Genomic DNA, 14,282 nt, shown 5'->3' on the forward strand with positions numbered 1-14,282 from the left:
GAAGGACAAATGGCATACAAGCACTAAGACTCTTACTGCTCTCAGTGGCAGAGGCAAAGAACAAAAATATAAACACAAATAGCATCTGCCAGGTGTCATATTGTAATTCTTAAATAATGGAAAACACTGTAACAAGAAAAGACAGAGGCTAAAACTTGGTGACAGATATGAATAAAGCATTCTCAGCTTTGTAATTATAAAGTGCAGATAGATCTGATAAAGTCAGTTTTACCTTGGCGCAAGTTTCCACAGCACTGTATGAACTTCAGCACTAAATTCTGCATGTCAATAGTAATTAATTTATAGATCTTGTTCTGGGAAATTATTAGCTGTGCTGAACTACAAAACTGATACATTAGAGTTGGAGTATTATTTGGAAACTATCTCTAATTATATACTACAGGTTAAAGAGTGAAGTAAATCCTGTTTATGGTTGTTTTTAGAAAAATCACTATCATTACATTGTCCCTGAGGAAAGCACAGGAGTAACAAAAAGAATATTTTAAATGATGGTGGGGGAGGGAAAGGAAGCTAATTTTCTACAAGCAAGTCTCTTATAAAAAAACCAAAACAGTACAAGAATGTGATTTGTCATGTAAAGATATTGCTGCAAGGAAGGCTAATGATACCCTGGGCTGTATTAGAAGTATTGCTAGAGAAAGGATGTGAAAATGATGAGGGGAGAAGAGAATGCTCAAGGGCAATGTCATCAATGTATGTATATAAATACCTGAAGGAAGGGAAGAGGGGTCCAGGCTCTTTCCAGTAGTGCCCAGTGACAGGACCACAGGCAGGGCCAGAGAAGATTCCTCATGAATGTAAGGAACAAATCTCTTTACTGTGAGGATGACTGAGCAGTGGACCCAGGTTGCCCAGAGAAGTAGTGGAATCTCCATCCTCGGGGATTGTCAAAAGCCATCTGGACATGGTCCCAGGGAACCAGCTCTATATGACTCTGCTTGAGCACAGAGGTTGTACCAGACTTACAGAACTGCCTTCTAACATCAACTATTCTATCTATGAAATACATTAAATTTGAAAAATATCTCTAGAATAAAGCCATTTCTGTAGTTTATATGGAATCATATGCTGTTATGCATTCAGAAATGAAATTTTTCTCACCTAGAGCTGCCATAGCCATATGCTTCTTTTCTTGACAGCAAATTATTCACTTCCTCAGTTCTAAAATTAAGCATACCAAAGAAATGAATGAAGCATATTAAATTGACTTACTGTACCTAAACACATTTTCTGGTTTATAAAATTTTTTTTCTAATCGGTATATTGAGGGAATGTTTTATTATTTTTCAGAAAGGATGTAGTACAAAGTTACAAACATGGGAAAGCAATCTTGAAAATTATATCTATGAAGAAAATTCTAAGCATAGGTTTTAAAGAAAGAAGAAGAAGCCCTTCTCCAAGTGGGTAGTAATGCAAATCTTGTGAGAAGAAACTTCAGTAACTCTTTCATTTATAATTGCAAGGGAAGTGAATATATTTATATTTGATGACTATAAATTCAATTTAAAGATGACAGGTGGAAAGGATGCTCCCCTCTCTGTGCAGAGAAACAAATAGGTTCACTAGAATGTAGTATTTCCTATGGAGTAAGCACACTGCCTATTGAGCTCTGCAGCAAGCTGATGTCTAGGGAAATTATTTCCAACATGAAACTACTGATGATCCATGGGGTCATGATAACTGATCACAGACATATAGGGAAGGAACAATGTAAGCCAGCAAAAACAAAGATGTAGCATTAAAAATGTAATGTTAAATTGTGCAAAAAAAGGGAAAAAAGGCCACATGAAAATTAGAGAGGTGACAGAAGTCAGTCAAAGTCTGTAGGAAAGAGTTTGCAGTAATGCCAGGAAATTGATAGAGTCTTAGGTCTGCAAAATTATTACAAGCTCCCCTTATGACAAGAGGATCTACATATAAACTAAATTCACCATCTGAATATGACAAGGGATGAGATATGAAAGAATATCTCAAGACACCTAAAGAATCTTCTTAAAGAACAGAGAATTGCTTGGGACTTAAAACTACTATGTTAGTAACTTGGAGAAGAAAAATATGTTTTCACAGCATTGAAAGATTTCAAACTAGAAATGTTAGTGGTTAAATTTTTTATGCTTATATTTCTTTTTAACAAATTCCAGTATTCTAAAATTTTGCCCACTGTGGCTGCTCTTCCTTTCAACAACCAAAATTAGAAAATAGTACTGGATGAAGGTCATGGGAGCCTTTTACTGTAGGCCAGTGAAAGAGAGCCACAGACATTGCATAAGAATAGATTAAGCATATATATTTTCTCTTTTGTAAATAAAAACATTATCTAATAACAGTGCTATGAAGATTGAAAAATACAGACAGCTGACTGTCATCCCTGATGGGGCACATTCCTTTCCTCAGCTCCCACATCTCCAAGGGAAGTGTGCAGAATGAAATACCACCCTGAGGGCATTTGTGTGTCTTCCTGGAAGTATCCTTTCCAAAGTCCAGGTTCTCAGAAGCATTGAAAAGGCATGTGGGATAGGACCACAGCTGCCATGTCCTCCTCACTCCTTTACCTTTGAAATGAAGTGAAAACCAGCCATATTAAATGTCCAAATATATGCAAAGGGAATGAAAGGCTATCATGTAACCTCCACCCTTCCTTTTATATCTACAATATGATCAGGTACAATTTATTCACAAACAGTGAAATTACCATTGCTTTCCAGCTTCCACAGTGAGTTCAAGGGAGATTGTGCAATAAATGTCCTCAGTAATCTCTGGAATGGTTCTGGACAGCAGTCATAATGCCTCTGGAGATCAGGACGAAATACATTTCAAATCAAGAGCTCTGCTGCCATTAAGCCAAATTTAATGTCTCGTATATTGCAAATTAACTTAGCTTGGTTAACATCTGTTAAGGACTATGATATTTTATAAAAAGATATTTTGCCAGGGAAAGGTCAGTAAATCTATTCCTAAACATGTTTCCTCAGCAAGAATGTTGATAGCTTTTACTGGAATGCTTTCCAGCAATGCTTGTCCTTTGACAAAGTTCCAATATTCAAGTAAACTTAAGTCAAATTACTCATTCTTTTTTTGGGGGGCTTAAGGAGAGAGAAAGATTTTTTCCCTCATGCCTAACATGTTCATAATTCTGTCTTCCTTTTTTTAAAGCCAATTTTAATTCTGCGTTTCATTTTTATTGGGAAGAAAAGAGAGTGATGCTTTTCAATTACAGTGATTCTGTCTTGCTAAAGAGATGCTATTAGACTTATCAAAGGTGGTTGCCACAGCAGTACTGTGATAACAGTTCTTTTGGAATTATTTTTCTGACTTAAACATAAGAATTGTATAAATACTTGACCTTATGATTATATCTAGGTGGATATTCCCATGTTTAAAAACTTGATGCCCTTGAAAAATTCAATTCTTTGTCCTTTTGATCTACACTGGGCACTGAATGAAATCCTAGTACCACATAAAATATGGGAATGGTGCCAATGCCTTTGATGAAGTCAGAATTATTTAGGGACTATGTCATAATTTTGTATTTACTATACAACTTTCCTGACTATCTAGAACCAGCTGTGACTTGAATGCTGTAACATATTTTAAATTGCAATTGTGAAACATATATATTATCTTCTTTATATTTGTAAGCATAACAAAAAATCCCCCAACAATTTAAACAGAAGAAAAAAGCAACTTAAGTTTGTTTATAATACTGGGAGATTTGATAATATAGTTCTTATACTTATTGAAAGTTACATGTCATGCTATGTCATCATTTTAGCTTTTAGTACAAAGTTACTTGCAAACATGATATGCTGGAATGCAAACAATTGATTTCTCTATTTTTATGTCATCATGGCTAAGTACTTGGGATCATGTATCTTAATGGTTCAGTAATTCTATTTTTTCTTAATGCAGCATAATGTGTGAGAGGACAGACAAATGACAGCTGTGTGAAACCTGGCACAAATCTAGCTGACCTGTCTACAGATAGAATTTTATGGTTGGATTTTTTTTCATTCATTAAATGAAAATTCATTAAGCGGAGTTCTGAGAAAGAAATAAAATTATTATATTACTTGAGAAAAATACTGCAAGTATGCATTTTTATCAGAACTTTTAGGAGCATATACAGTTGTGTCCTTGGGTATCTCTTGTATTCAGAACCTTGAAAATACCTCTGATAATTTTTAAAGTGTTTGGTATTCACTCTAGATGCCAAAGACAGTGCACTGTGTGTGGGACTTCCAGTTATCACACAAACCAGTAACCTCTGCAATTTCTAGGCCACTCTTTCCCCAAATCTTTTAGTCAAAGACTCTCATAAAAAAATTAGTGGCATTCCAGAGCACTTATTCAGCATCCCATTCCTGTCACCACCTGTGCTTTTCCCTGCCAGCTGTACTGCTGGTGCTAAGAGAACTCTCAGCCAGCCAGGCTGACCAGGCAGGCAGGCAGACAGGAGCAGCACTGCAGACAGGTCTGCCCAGGCTCCCCAGCACACCTGTCTGAGGAGCAAATGCAACAATGTCCAGGCTGCTTCTCCAGGCCAAAACAACTTCACCAAGTATACTCCATCATTTGCAAAACGGTGCTTTCATAAAATCACAGAATCATGCAATAGTTTGTATTGGAAGGGACCTTTAAAAGTCATCCTGTCCAGCCCTCCTGCAACGAGCAGGGGCATCTTCAACTAAACTTAAGTGAGGCATAATAATTTTTGGTTCCTGTTGTTACCATAGGCATTATCTTGAATAATTATAGAAATGGGCATTAAAATAAGCAACCTCTCAAAATCTCATGGAAGATCTCCATTTCCTATACAGTTTTCAATTAAGTTGACATCCAATTGTAAAAATCAGTAATTTAAATATTTCTGAATTTGTAGTTGTCATGCATCATAATTCTGAATGTAAAACTTAAATCATCACACGCAAGTAACTGAAAATATGAGAAAATCCTACCCTAAAACTTGACCCAAACAAACAAATAAAACTACTGAAGATTAATAGTCTTGTTGTTGAATTATGTTGAAATTAAGCTCTTTTTAGGCTTAGGTTCTAACAATTCATAAAAATGGTAATCAAGGAATAACAAATTAAGTTATAGAACTCTTTATCACAAGAAAGAACTAGCTAAAGTAAAAAGGAAATTAGAGACTTGGCAATACTTCTCTTCCCTTTCTCTGAGTCCTTATTCCCAGTTATTCCCAGCTTCACTGCTCACAAATCTTAGACACCTACCTGACATCTTCACTAATTAACTCTAGTTATTTTCTATAATTTTTTCATCTTTTTTAAATTAGCTGATCTCTAACCTCTCATAATATTTTCCTTCAATCTCTAGCCCAACTATCTCGGAGATAACTCACATCCTGACCCTCACTATTGGTTAAAGTAGTCACTGGCATTGATCCTGAAAAGAGGAAAAGGTGCTTTCAGCACTCTTACTGCTGTTGCCTCCACTCCCTGTAAAGACAAAAGCAAGAGGACTATGCCTGTGTCTGTACAGCACTCTGTAAATTTTGTCATCCCCACAAAACAAATCTTTGACCAGTAAGCGCTTACATCTTCTCTGCTGGTTCTACTATTCTATGCTCATGGCAAAGTAGTTGGAAAATAAAGTCACAATGAAAACAGATTACATTCTTCATGCAGCTTATTCAGGTCCTTCAAATATCTCCAAGGATTTCTTCTCAGAATTCCTGCTGTTTCCAGATGGACAAACTAATTTCATGAAACATGAATCAAAGGTTTCAGTGTTCCATTGAAAAAACTTCAGTGGCCAACCAAAAACAACATGAAGATTTCAGAAAATGTTCATAAATAATTTTCTCTTAAAAAAGGTACCTAGACAGATGATAACGGTTCTTTTGTCTGCAACTGCTAATGACCTTGATTTATGTGTTGATGGCCTGCTTCACAATTTTTTTCCCATTCATTTATTTAACATGGCAGTTTTCAACCCTTCTGACCTTCAGCTAGCCCAATGAAATATATACTTTAAAGCATATATTTAATTTGTTTTAAAGTTTAAACACATTATAATCAATACAATTTGACATTTATTCCAGAACATTTATATTTTAAATTCCACTTAACATGTACTTGGCGTGCTATGACTAATACCAGAGAAATGGCTGATGTAGATTGCTTCAGGCAATAACAGCTTTAGTTGCTACTGCTAAATTTATCTTCAGTTGTGAAGCAAAACCTTTAGGAAAGCAGCTTATTCCTTTGTAGTGATACAAAATAGAAACTAAGTTGAAAAATATCTCAACAGTTAACATTAAACACCATCTTGCGAGTATGTAATTGAAAAAATATTTTTAGCTAAAAAAATTATCAAATACCTACAAGCAATGACACAAACACAAAAAAAATTATATGTAAATTCTCTTAACATTGAGTCCCCATAAGAACAAAGATAGTTCATGAAAGTCACTAAAAATAAATACTCTTTGAATAGGCAAAATAGCAGTGATATTTTCAGATTCTTGCAAACCAGGAAAAACTTAAGTTTGTAACTGCACATACTGAAAATCTATTCAAAAATTTTGTCTATTATATTAATTAATCATGCCTATGAAATCAATTAAGTAATTTGTGTTATTTCTGTCTGACCAGCAAAGCTGGTTAATCCTGTATTTCTAACATTTAGTGACAAGATCATGGACAAGATTATCTACTTACCTTCTTACTTATGCTTCCAAAATATGTAAATTGCATAGTGTTGAACAAATCCTGCTTTATTTTATGATAGGAATTAACTGTACATGAATATGTATATTTTAATTTACTACTTAAATATTCCTTCCTTCCTTCCTTCCTTCCTTCCTTCCTTCCTTCCTTCCTTCCTTCCTTCCTTCCTTCCTTCCTTCCTTCCTTCCTTCCTTCCTTCCTTCCTTCCTTCCTTCCTTCCTTCCTTCCTTCCTTCCTTCCTTCCTTCCTTCCTTCCTTCCTTCCTTCCTTCCTTCCTTCCTTCCTTCCTTCCTTCCTTCCTTCCTTCCTTCCTTCCTTCCTTCCTTCCTTCCTTCCCTCCCTCCCTCCCTCCCTCCCTCCCTCCCTCAGGCTATAAGGAAGCCTTGGAGACACAATTTAGCACCATTCACACTGGTATAAGGAATTCAATTTGCCCACTGGTTGGTACACATTTCCCTACAGTTTTTGGCTCTACTGTCTAGAGGCGCAACACTAGGTAGCACCCCTTCATTTTGCTCTCAGAAAGGGCTTTTGTAAAGTGCCCACAGAACTTCAGCTGTAGCACAATCACTGGATAATTTGGGAAAAGTGTCAGAAACTAAAGCACAAAAAGCGTACAGCAGCTGGACGTTGATTGAAAAAAAAAAAAGACAAATTCATACTCTTTTCAAATTAATCTTGAGATAGAGTGTCAGGTTTCCAGAAGAAGTAGTTCTATTATCAGACTTAACAAGGTAAGAAACATCACAATACAAGGAAGAATATGTAAAAATGCCTTTTCTTCACATTTTGTGGAGAGTCACACATTTTGCCACATTAGATGCTCACCCTTCACCTGTAAACATATTAAGTAATTTCAGTACTACAGTACATTAATCAGACATCAGAGTCCATGAGCATACTTAACTGAGCAAGACAACTAAGAAAGACCAGAACAAATGCTGGATTTATTTTCCCATCTAAGTAAGAGGTAAAACTGCAGGTAAAACTGCTGTCAAATGGCCATTTTGAGAAACCACCAAAAAACCTGGTGGATACTTTGTCCATTTCCACATGTCACAGATCTTCATTGTGACACCAAATTCAAACATAGTGCCCAAAGCCAGGTTCTCGTCCACCTCTGACCTGAAAAAGGCCACCAAAAAAGCAGTTTGGCAATTGGAGATTGTGATGTACAACAGCAGCGTGACCACAGTGACTTCTCTGTCCCCTTTAGAGGAATATTTGAGTAGCTGACTATGCTGCTTTTGTAGCTTTCTTGTACTATGGTTTAAAATAGCTGTTTGAGGTTGTCATGGTTTGACACTGGCACAATGCCAGTGCTCCATGAAAATATACTTCTCTGGTGTTTGCTGTGAGATGTGACTAGGAAATAAGCAAAGCAGGCTTCTACTTTAGAAAAAAAGTTTATTAACTAAACTACAAAAGGAAAAAAACTACACACACACACACACGCACACACACACTTGGAAAATGAAAACTCTACAAAAAGCATTTCCTCCTCCCCCCATTACATTTCTAATACATCTTCTAAATTTTAAGTCTCTATCTATCACTCTGTAAATACTCAATTTCAGTCCATCAAGAGGAGAGGAGTCTTTCTTGGGGCCATGGTGACTTCTTCTTTGCATGCTCAGCGCTCTCACTACTGGACATGGAACAGATCTGCTTCAAGGGTTATCTTTTTAAGGGTGCTTTGACTAGTTCTAAAAAAAGCACAGTTTCTTCTTACTCTCGGGACCTCTTGTCCCCCCCATACTTGTCTACCCCCTGGGGCTGGGGGGTCTCCAAAACTGAACTTTCTCAGTTCTGAGCCACCGCCTCCCCCCTGCATGCAGCCTCTGTGTCGTGAGGAAGCATGGTTCTGTCCATGGCTGTACCAAAAAGAGTCTAGCAACCAGCTACTCCATCATCTCTTTCCGGCCTCTTCTTTACTCTCCCAGCCTCACTCACTGCTCCGACTGTCATTCTCTTGCCCATTTCTTCTTTATCATCCACTCCATCTCCCCTCCGGGAAAGGTCTAAATGCTCTGTGAGGTCTTCATTGTCTAGAAAGGGGTTAACAAACTCTTGCACGCGGCCAGGCTCCTTCCCTGCTGCACTCCCCCCTTCCCCCTCTTTCTCTACAGGCCGATATCACTTCAAGGCCACAGGCCCGTACCAGCTTTCTCTCTCTCATCTTCTAGCTGGGGGGGGGGGGGCTGCCCAAATCCTCTCGGCCTCTCTCCCTCTGTCTCTCCTGGGGGGGGGCTGCCCAACGCCTCCTGGTGCCCCCACCACTTTTCTATCTTGAGGGGTCAGGCCTACCTCTGCCGGGCCACAGGTTTCCCATCCCCCGCCCAGCTCGAAGCCGGGCAGGGGAGGCCTTGCCTCTTTGCTGGCCGGAAATCAAAGAGAGAGCCCAAGGGAGTGCTCTGCTTCTAACCCCTGTGTTCTCAGAGGCGCATCCACCCTCAGTGGCCAAGCCTGGTGTCAATTTAAAATCTGAACACTTATTGGCCTCTGGCTACTCTATTCTCAGAAAACCTGCTTCCTGTAAACCCACGACAGAGGTACCAGAACATGCACCACAATTTGAGTATTTGTAGCTCTCCTCTCCATACCAAATAAACCCTGTTACCATGAACTCACTCCCACATCTTTGGGCAGACAGCTGGGCCAGAAACAGTATTGCAACTCATTTTAAATTATGTGTGTGGGCTGGACCAACCAGTATGTTGGTACTGATGAACTGGCAGGATGTCAAACAGGCAGAAACTATCCCTTCCTTTGATCAGTTCCAACATTTCCTCATAAGCACAGCCCCTCTTCTGATGGCTCCCTCCTGTTTTATCTCATGACTTGGACTTTGTTATCTTTTGGAGACCCTCATGTGTCAGTTAGATTTGACTGCAGCTGACTAACACGTTGAAAACTATCAGAAAGAGAATAGCAGAGGATTGGGCATCCAGGCAGACCATGATTACATAGAATCTTTTCAGAAGGCAAACAGGCCAGGAATTTGCCAGTAGATTGCTGACAAAGGTGTAAGTAAGCCATAAGACATATGTTCTGTACTCAGGAAGGCTGAACTTTAGAAGATACAGCCCCACATACCTACTTTCCTGTTGGCTCAGAGATTTTGAGATAATGAATTTACAATGACTGTTGCAGGTGTAAGTATTAAGGTTTAAATCACAATTCAGTATATAACTATATTACAATCTGCTCATAACAATACACAGTAAAATATTATTCAAGAAAATAATATTTAATTTGACTGTGGGCAGGAGCTTCAATAGAAGGAAGAAGCATTTTGAATGTGCATATAACAGATCTTCCTGCATGAGATCTTCCTTCAGCACATAGTACGGAAGTGTTAATATTTGCAAGATTACCAAACAGATCTTATGAAAATGAACAAATTGAGGTAACTGTTGGAGTAATGGACAATGAATGTATTATGAGTATAAAATTCTGGTGTTCAGACCAGTTGTGTTTTCAAGTTTTCCTTTGCAATAATTAGGAAACATAGTGCGGTGCAATACTAGAGCTGAACTTGCGCAGCAACATTGGACTGCTGACTTAGACAAGTGGCTGGGAAGCCCCGTTTATGGAAGGCACTGTCAAAAGCTTTTGTTGTTGTGCAATCACAGCAGCATGTGGGGTTGTGGAAGGGTATGTGTATGCCAAAGAGGCAGACTGAGAGGATTGTTTTAACGAGGATTGAGAGAAGACCATGAGTTCCAAGAGCAGAAGACACACAACGGGACCACAAGCAAAGTTTGTCTCAAGAACGTGCTTTTCTAAATGGCCTATAAGCTTTAGAAATCAGGTCAAAATTATCAGCTTTCACTGTTGAATAAAAATGTAGCTAATGCTTACAGTCAAGGAGATAGGACTGCTGCACAATTAGAGATTGCTACTGTTACGTGTTGGGACGCCCACAGCCATGAACAAATGTGCAGTGGTCTTCTTGCCACGACAACTGGCCACACATCAAAGAATTATAGAATACAGTGGTTTGGGTTGGGAGTACTCTCCTCTGGACCTGATCCAACAGGTCCGTGCCTTTCTGGCATGAGGGCTCCAGAGCTGGATATAGAAGCCAGAGGGGAAGAATCACCTTCCTCAACCTGCTGGCCTTATGATTTTTGACGCAACCCAGTATGCAATTGTCTTTCTGGGCTGTAAATGCACCTTGCCAGATCATGTCCTGCTTCTCATACACCAGTACTGCCAAGTCCTTTTTCAGAGGGCTGCTGTCAATCCATTCACTCAATCCATTGGGAAGACCCTGCGTATGCACTTGCATTACCTGCCTAAGATGAAAGCCAGGATACTGTACCTTTACCCTCAGCCTCATTTTTTATTTTCTGTTCTTTTTTTTTTGGCTCATGCGTCAGACACTTCCTGTAGAGCAGCTGCGGCCGGAGGGCTGCAGGCGTGAGGGGCTGCGGGTAGAGGGGGTCGGCCTGGGGAGCCTGGCGGAGCCCAGGGAAAGGATTCCTGTGAGGAGCCCGTTAGTGCTGACGGGCCACGGCCGGGACCGCGAGGGGCCCGGCGCGCCGTGGCGGCCATTTCACCGCCGCTCCATCCCGCCCGCCGTTGCCAGGGTGAGCGGGGCAGCGGCGCCCCCGCCCCCGGCCCCGCCCCGCGGCCAATCGAGGGGCGGCGGCGGCCGAGCGAGGCTCCCTTTGTTCAGCCATTTCGGGGGCCGGAGCGGCGCCGCGCGGAGCTGTGGAGGGAGAGGTCGGGCCGCTCCCTCGCCACTCCCCTGCCGCCGGGCTCTGGGATGGTGTGGGTATGTGTCCGGGTTGTGAGGGGCGGGGTGGGACGTCCCATCCCCGGTTAGTCGCCAGCACCGCCGCGTGTCCCGGCCGGTGTCAGGGGCCTCCGCGCTGCTGTTCGGCGGGGAGCCGTGGAGACTCGGCCGTGGGCTGCCTCGGCCGCTCGTACTGGGGATGGATGGATGGATGGATGGATGGATGGATGGATGGATGGATGGATGGATGGATGGATGGATGGATGGATGGATGGATGGATGGATGGATGGATGGATGGATGGATGGATGGATGGATGGATGGATGGATGGATGGATGGATGGATGGATGGATGGATGGATGGATGGATGGATGGATGGATGGATGGATGGATGGATGGATGGATGGATGGATGGAGATACGGGGCAGGCAGCGGCTGAAACCTGATGGGTCCGGGCAGACCCCCGAGATACCCCCTCCAGGCCCCCCTTTCCGCCGGCTCCTCCCGGTGTCACGGCTGGCGCCGTCTCTGCAACATTGTGCTGGAAAGTGAAAGTCGCTTCAGGACAGAGGAACGTGGTGCTGTTTCCTACCGTGGTTTCTGGCGTGTGTAGGGTCCCTGCTGTATAGATTTGCCTAGGCGGAGTTTTAAATTTTTGTTCCGAAATATTAGAGAGGTGAGAAATCTCGTGATTGTCTAGTACTGTCGTTTGCATGGGAAGGTCGTTAATTTAGGTACTCAGTGGAAATTGACAGTGGAACTTGTGAACCTTCTGTGGGGCGACTGTACAGAGGACAGGAACGCTTTCTAGGTTGATTAGTCTGCAAGATATTTGTCTCCTTGCTGTGAAGGTTACAATTCCTCTTCTCACTTGACTTTCTGCTCAAGACCTGAGAAACTCTCCTACTACTGTGAGGATTGTTCTGCGATGAATTCAGGCCACCACAGCTCCTTAACCTGTTTGCTTGTCCTCTTGCATAGTTAAGTAGTCCTTAATGTGGCATTCGAATACATCAAAGGTGTGGTTAAATCCTTACAACACACATTGAATAAAAATTGACTTTGTTCCTTCTATAAATGAGTAATTGAACAGAAAAAAATAGACATATACCCAAACTCTTAAAAGGAACCTTTGATAGAATTGGAAACTGAGCCCATAAGTCTTCACTCTACATCTGCTGTGTGAACTGTAGTTATTTTTGAGTGGTATGTGGGAGGATGGAGGAAAGGTGCCTACAGTTGGGAAGAATAGTTTCTGTATGATCAAAATTACTTAAGAATGCATTTTTCAAGATTTAGCTAGCTTATACTCAAAGCAGGATAAGACAAAAGAATAGTTATGATGGTGTAGAGACAGATTACAAAAGCAGTTCATTGACTGTGTTAAAGGAGGAGAGCTTAGGTTAGAATGAATATTGACTAAGGACCATGAATACTGTTGGATACAGGCGGTGACATGTTTCATTGACTAATACAGGTGCAAGCACAGCTGCTAAATTGAGCTATGCCTTGTGACAGGGAGGTTAAAACAGCATAATAATGGCTTTAAGAATGTAGGCTTTTACTGGATTATCTGATACACTTTTCTGTTATATTTATTTAGAATCCAGTTTAGGAGTCCTTGTATGTGGGTATTCAATAAAGCAGATATGTGTGCCTGATTTTTAGCTTCAGGGATGGGTCCTGATACCTTTTATAGTCAGGTGATAGGTATGCACAGAACTGTTCAGCAGACTGGCAGAGCTGTGGTAGAGTATATCCTGTTGATACTTCAGGCACACCAAGATACTATTGGCTACAAAGGAGAGTGGAGGGAAGGCCAAGTATAATCTTCCTCCATCAAAGCTGATGTTCAGAATCTTTCCAGTTAAAGATCAGGGCTGAAATAGTGGCTGATATTTTATCTTTTAAATGTCTTAGTAATAAAGATCTTCTGTCAGGGATCCAATGTTGTCAGTCATAAAAAAGGTTTTTGTCATAAAAAAGTTTACAACAGTTTTATGAACTTGATATGCGCTGATCAGTGCGTTATTATCAAGTTGTGCTGGTAACATGAAATAGGGAGGATTTTTTCTTTGTTTTGTGTTTGAAAGGCTAGGACTGCTTTTCCATTACTTTCATGCCTTAATATGTTGTGATCAGTTTTGGTCACAGAAGTAAATTTTACCCATTAATTTGGTTCCAAATTCTAAATTATTTAAGTACATGTAATAGTAGTATGTTTCAATCACTGAATCCACTGCTTTCCACTCCCTGTTTTACAGTATTGATTTGGATAATTGAGGTAGCTTTTCTACATACATTGATAGATTTCAGATATATACTATACAATGTTTTTATTTCCTGTATTGTACATCTATAAATAATAATATATTCATATACAGAAAGATACTAGTATAGCTATATTCTGCAAGTCATACTGAAATTATTTTAAATGTCTCATTGAAAGAGATATAGTTGTGTAGATCCATTGTTTGGTTTATGTATCTGACCTGTCATGTACATGATAAAACACTGTTCACATATATGCATGTATACATGGATGCCTTGGAATATGGCTTTTTCTAGTAACAATATGAAATAAACCTCCAAATGTCCCTTTTAGCCTTTAGGGGGTTTTCTTTTCCAAACCAGGCTCCACAGTGAAATTTAAACAATTTAAAAACAATTGTTTGTTAATTTCCCATGTACTGAATGCATTTGAAATTTTGAGTTTGGGCATATGTCTGCATCTAGTGTGTATGTCCTTGTCTATGTGAGTCATATCTCAAGGCATAAAATCAAATAAAATTTGTGTTTAAAGAAAATTTTTGCTTTTTAAACCT

At 40.1% G+C, this 14,282-nt stretch overlaps 1 protein-coding gene across 3 annotated transcripts in view; it reads left to right on the forward strand.

Moving 5' to 3' along the window:
- The first annotated feature begins 11,357 nt into the window (after positions 1 to 11,357).
- Positions 11,358 to 14,282, forward strand: part of TNPO1 (transportin 1) — a 69,609-nt gene continuing 66,684 nt past the window's right edge. For all 3 annotated transcript variants that reach the window (XM_030969430.1, XM_030969428.1, XM_030969431.1), the window contains exon 1: positions 11,358 to 11,496. The gene's annotated coding sequence lies outside the window, so the exon portion shown is untranslated. The remainder of the gene's footprint in view (positions 11,497 to 14,282) is intronic.

The sequence above is a fragment of the Camarhynchus parvulus genome, chromosome Z (genome assembly GCF_901933205.1).
Source record: "Camarhynchus parvulus chromosome Z, STF_HiC, whole genome shotgun sequence".
Classification (NCBI taxonomy): domain Eukaryota; kingdom Metazoa; phylum Chordata; class Aves; order Passeriformes; family Thraupidae; genus Camarhynchus; species Camarhynchus parvulus.